At 34.2% G+C, this 6,399-nt stretch overlaps 1 protein-coding gene across 1 annotated transcript in view; it reads right to left on the reverse strand.

Annotated features, from left to right (window-relative positions):
* LOC108368178 (protein prickle-like) overlaps window positions 1-6,153 on the reverse strand; it is a gene marked incomplete at its 3' end in the record, with an annotated part of 54,033 nt that extends 47,880 nt beyond the window's left edge. Inside the window, exon 1 of the mRNA XM_017622966.1 lies at window positions 5,654-6,153. The remainder of the gene's footprint in view (window positions 1-5,653) is intronic.
* Window positions 6,154-6,399: the final 246 nt, after the last annotated feature.

Genomic DNA, 6,399 nt, shown 5'->3' on the forward strand with positions numbered 1-6,399 from the left:
CAGCTTTTACTTATGCTTAAGGAATGATTGATCTTTTGATTTATACAAAACAAACGATTTCTCAGTTAGCATACTGAGAAATTAGTACATCCACAAAAGCAACTAAGTCAGAAGTAAATACACAAAATCTTTCCACAGGATGTGGAATTGTGGTTACTCATCTATCTTTTTTGCTTTCCCAAACGATACATTTATATCATCACAATGATGTAAAAATTATTTTTTTGCCACAAATCATTAAAAATTTCGAATATGACAAGGCAATAACGCTAGATTGTAATAAATAGATGTATATGTAGATATTCAAAAAATCATTGTTTCATAGCAGTCAGTGTGTGCATTTTTGCTGACCGAAACCTGACCGCTATAGACAAATACCACGACTTTGTCCACCACGAGCAGCTACAAGTGAAAGAGTCGCACTGCACAGCCACTAACTATCGCAGTCTGCAAAAAGTCGTTATTTTTCGTTGCTACATTTCTCCGTACAAACACTGCATTCATAAATATTTGACTGCTGTGGTGTGAAAAGTGGCAGCAACGCTTTTGCATTGCATTGCTAAAACCGCGTAATTAACCTGATTTTACTAAAAAGAAAAAGAAAAGTTGCATCGCCTGCAACAAAACGGCTGCTATAAAGACAAAATAGGCTTGAAAATTGCGTCGCTGCATAAAAAAAATCACCGCAACAACGACTACACCATTCAACGGGCAATGCATTGCTTTACTTTGCCTTACTTGTAACTAGAAATTTAATTAAAAAATAGTAACAACAAATGGTAATAGCTACGGTGGCGTGAATGGTAGCGGCGACAACAACAGCGTCAACTTGAGTTTGCTTCGCTCGAAGGCGACTTAATTGCAGCTGGCAGTCGGTTGCTGTCGCCCCAGCGGGTGATGAATGCAGCCGCATTTGATTGCTTTTTCTTGGACTGGTTCCCCTATTGGCCACTTCGATTGGCTGCCTGGCTACCTAGTTGGCTGGTTGTTATTGATTTTGTGCTAAATCAGCGCGTACGACAAAATATTTCGCACTCTCACTTGTAATAGCCTTAAGAAACTCTATGAATATTTATGAAGTGGAAATAATAATAAAGCCACAGCTTGGTAAAGGATTATATTTAATTGATGCAAAATTCCAAACTTGTCAATATAACTAAAGAGGCTTAGGAAAGTATAACGCCGAAAATATTTTTTAGGAGGGTTTCCACAGGTTTGAAAAATTGTATTCAATTAAGTTGATAAAATAATGCAGGTATTAAATCAAATAGGTTTAAGAAGGTTTATTTTGAAAATATGATTGCAGCGGGTTGCCATCTATTTGAATAATTAGTTTACCTTTGAAGAAAGCGCGATATGTAGACTCGAATTATACTATAATTTGATTCGAATGAGAAAATCGGTACATTACCTACTTTCTAAGTACCTTCAAAAATATATAAATTAACACCCACATTCATAAAAAATTCTTCATAAATTGAAAATTTGTTTGAAAATCTCACATCATAAAGTTCTTTAATTTAATTTTATTTTTTATGAATGAGGCCATAAGTGTTTACGGAGGGAGTAACATCACAAAAATACTTTTAAGCTGCAGTGAAATACGGCGGGTATTTGCTAGTTTTAAATCACTTGAACACTTGAAACAGAACTGCATGTCGTAATCATAACTATCACCTGAAAAAAGAATCTCTCACATTTATTTTTTAAATAATTTCATTCAAATGTTAGCGGCCGACAAAAAAAACGCAAACATCGAGTGCCACTGCACTATGATAACGAACTTTTTGTTGCCTGAAATTGAATCCTGCGATGTCGACAACATTTGGTTTCAGGAAGTTATCGTGTGAGTCTTCGTCGATAAGCCAGTTATGATCCAATCATTGGAAGCTAACATTAATCGCGTAAAAATTTAAATGAAAATATTTTTAAAAAGTAAATGTCAGAAAATCTTCTTTCGGGTAAAAGTTAAGATTTCGACATAAACATACATATATACATTTTCCTTTCTTTTATTCAACTGCCGATAGTAATATAATTTAATACTAACATTTTTTCATAAAGTAAACAAGTCGAAGGCAAGTCAAATACTTTTTATATAAAACAATTTTTCATGGCAAAAAATCTCCTCCTCGCAGCGCACCTAACCTGTTTAAATCGCCTCTAACCACACACAAATCAGCTTAAGCTACTGGAAATACCACCCGTAGTACGAGCAATCAAAGCTTAAGCTTCGCTTAAGCGCTAAACTGCTGCAATTAAATGCGTTTTCAAGCGTGCACATTTTGATCAACGTTAAATTAGTCAATTAAGCGATTGGCTATACTAGGCGATAAATTGCAGATACCGAAAAAAACCAGTTGACAAATTAAGTTTTTCGTTTGAAAAACTCGCGCAAAACAAACGTGAATTATATATGGAAAGAGCTTATGACAGTACGTGTGGCAGCGTGAAAGTCAGCCGCAATCGCAAGCGTGTAATCAAAGCGACACCAACGCAAGCGCAGCGTGTTTAGCACAAGCTCGAAACAAATATACACACAAAAATAATCTGTAATCGTACACAGTTGACATGCATGCGACGATTTGTAAACATGTTTTGATAATTTTTCAATTTTTGGCAACACGCGAATAATTTTTGGTTTTCTTTATATGGCAGTCAAACAGCAATTGAGCCGAGTTTTTGCTATTCAAGCTTTTTGCATTTATTTCACATGAGCTGCGTGCGCGTTATCTCAATTACATTTAACAGGTGTTTAATTGTGGGCTGAGACAAGTAATAAAATAGAATTGAGTTTAACTTGACAAAACTACCTACTAATACGCATTACAAGTATGATACTATTTTAATGTTAAAGTGCTGTTTTTTATTACCTCTGGTTTTCCAATTGCATTCAGTGCGTTGCTGAAAAATTACATGCAATCCCATGCTGTTTTTAATGAAATCATATTTATGCATTTCCGTTGCATTTGATGTCGCTTGACATGAGAGTTCGTTATTGCATTTTAATTTTCTTGCATAAGTAATCGTTATGTCAATAACTTGGTTTCTTTTTATAGCATTTTTGTTTTTTTGTTTTTTCTTTGTTTTCATAGTTATTACATTTTGCATTTAAATCTTTAAAAATGTCCCATAAGACATTCATAGCCTACTTAAAATTAAGACCTTCCCACACCCATGAGCGACCAGACGACATTGAAACAAAAGACTTAAGACACAAACTTGGTGGGAGTAAACGCTAATGCGCACGGACACATTGTACATATACATATATATATATACATACGTATGTAGGTGAAATATTGAAACAATTTATTTTAGTGGAGTTTTCTAAGTCTGGAAATGATATAGATGAAAAAATTTACGTTTGGCTTAAATTCTGGGAATCACGGAAGTCATGACTTTAGCTAAGCCTCTTCCGAACATACATTTCCTTGAAAAATTTTCATTATCAACTCCCAAAGGGTACACTAATATTAAACTGGCCTAAAAATGTATATTTATGCAAATAAAACATTCGTGCAGGCATTCTTTCATCTTCTTTATAAATCATGTTTGCCGTGTGTTGTTTTGCGTTTATAAATTTTAAATATAAAGTGTAGCCTTGAAATTAACTAAATAGTCAGTCAAACTGTAGTAACTGATTAGATTTCAGATATCTTATTTTATAGTATGTCATTGAAATGTAGTTTTGATGCAGGCAAACAAAAGCTTTTTTAATTTTCGGCAAAATAGCTGCTTTGTTGGCATCAGGGATGGTCTTATTTTACGCTTATGATTTCTCGTGCTACCCCTTAGTTTATTTATGTTATATAAGAAAGTAAAAACTGCCATAAACGTGTTTTATACTATGGACCGGGAATACATTCTCAACTCACTTAAGAGATGATCAGTCTATATAATAAATACTGACACCAGAGCACTTGTGCTCGTAACCGAGCATATTTTTCTCGTGGAAAGCAAAGCCAACACGGCATTCCTATTCGAAATAGACCAATTTAACAAGATAAGCGTTTATTTAGCCAAGGAGAAAACAGGAGCCATTCTGATAAGCAACCAGAAACAGCTATCTCCACAGTAGGGAAGCATGTGATTAAATCATCACAACAGATCCACAGCTTTGGTGTGGTAACCGGGCATATACCGTGTAAGCTGCTAAAAAGCTTCCAAAATGTATATTGCTCTTTCGAATACTTTTTAATATTAGAGGGGAAAGTAGAAGACTGGTGCTTCCTAGGGTAGTTAGTTTTACTATTTTGTATGCGAAATCTGTTTGGCCTGATTAACTCAAAGTGAAAGCATACATCAACTGCAGCAGTACCGCACAGCTGGGATGGTTATTGCAAATATGGTACCTTTCTCAACACAGGCAGAGGACACGTGGAAAATATCAAATCGAAAGGAAAGGCATAGCCAATACGATCAAAGAAAAGAAAACCGCATCCCTCATTTACCCATTTTTTTAATAGTAACTATATTTTATAGGTCCTCCAAAACCCCCAGCAAATGCCAGAAAATACCATGGGGGAAAATACAAAATTTTTAATATTGAAATATGGTAAAATAAACAATTGGGTATTGTTATTGGGAGTCCCCTGAAGAGAACCAGAGTTTTCCGATAAAAACATATTGATTTTCAAGAATTCCATACCATTTCTATAAAAAATGTTTTTTCCCATATAAAATACATGGAAAACTTTGAGCGCTTTGAGCGACCTCTAAATTTTTTTTTATTTCAAAGTAAAAAAATAAGGGTGTGTTGTTTTGATATAGAGCAATCGTAGGAGGTGAGACTTTACTGGTTTTGGTCATTATTTTAAAATTTTGATGAACATCCGTTTTTAGCCTAGCTGGTTTTCCTACAGGGTACACAGAATACTCATTTACTCAGAAAACAATCAGCCATTAAGTTAACCACGCAAGCTAGATTTTTACATATGTACCACTTAACGCACACCCATACGCAACTATTTGATATTAAACAAAGAATAAAGCACACATAAAAATAACCAACCCAAAAGTGTTCAATTGTAACCGCGTCAAGGCTCGTAAATGACGACACCTCATGCATTTTGATGCCAATAAAATATCGAACACATTATCATGGAAAATAAGAAGCAAACAACAAAAAAAAATTAAAAACCCATAAAAAATTACAGAAAATGTGAGTACGTGTCGACAAACGGAATACCAAATGAAGGCATTTTGTGGCAGCGACTCAGAGGTCGCACACTTGTAAGCTGCGTACGCCTAAAGGCAACGAGACAACAGAATTCAAGTCAGGCTAAGCCAAGCTAAGCTTAAGATTACTATTTGCAGCTGATATATGCATAATTTTGCATTTTATTTTTTTTTATTGGTATTCCTTATAATTTTTTATTTACAATACAACAATTTTCTTTGCATAATATTTCATTCCTTTTATCGAGCTGCGTAAATAAATAAAATTCAATTGAAGCAAACTTTTGTGGCGCGCGCGATTAAAATCAGCAAACGTTCGCTGTTTTTGTGTTGCTGTGTTGGCGCGCTAACAGCGAATACTTAATAATGTGACAACAATTCGCGGTAAATAAATACGTATAGATATATGTAAGTGTGCAATAAATGTTTGTGTTTGTTTTTGTGTTGCACAACAACACTTTGGTACACGCACCTTTAACACTTTGCCAAATGGGGGAATGCTGCTGACATGCAGCGACAAGCGGCAACAACAATGCGGTAGACAAGCGAACTGCTGCTGAAGAATGGGCAATTCTCGCTTTGCTGATGTTGTTGTTCTTATTGTTGCTGTCGTTGCGATTTCCTTGTGCTGTGAATTACAATTACAATCTGTATGATTTCCGTGTTGTTGTTGCTGTTACTCTGATCGGGTGTTATTACACCTTTTATATGCCGGAAATTTTTTAATCCCTCTCCGATAATCCAAAATTGTTGTCGAATAATATTTTGTGGAGGTTTATTTTTATTGATGGTTTTTTTTACGAGTTTGTAGAATTTTATAAGCAGAATATTTGTATGGTATTCACTAGAAACTTGTCCACAGAAGTAAGAGCGGTGGTCGTTTTTAAGATTTGTTGATTGGTCTCTTATTAAATTGTTTTAGTTTATGTTAGCCAATATTTTCAAAACTTTTTATTTCAATTATATTGAGTTTTCTTTCTGAAGTAGTTATTTTCGTATAGTTGAACTAACAGGGAACAGAAAATGTAAAAAATTGTTGCTAAAAAATTTTCAAAATCCAAAAGTTTTGCAAAAAAATTGTTTGCCAAAATATTTATTTTAAAAGTCAGCGCAAGTATGTTTTTGATATTTAAATTAAAAATGGGTTGAATTTTTCATTGATAACCTTTACTTAAACTTTTCTACAAAATAAAGATTAAAGGCTTTTGTAAAATATGT

The sequence above is a fragment of the Rhagoletis zephyria genome, unplaced genomic scaffold, assembly GCF_001687245.7.
Source record: "Rhagoletis zephyria isolate East Lansing unplaced genomic scaffold, Rhagoletis_zephyria_1.1 Rzeph_scaffold_02995, whole genome shotgun sequence".
Classification (NCBI taxonomy): domain Eukaryota; kingdom Metazoa; phylum Arthropoda; class Insecta; order Diptera; family Tephritidae; genus Rhagoletis; species Rhagoletis zephyria.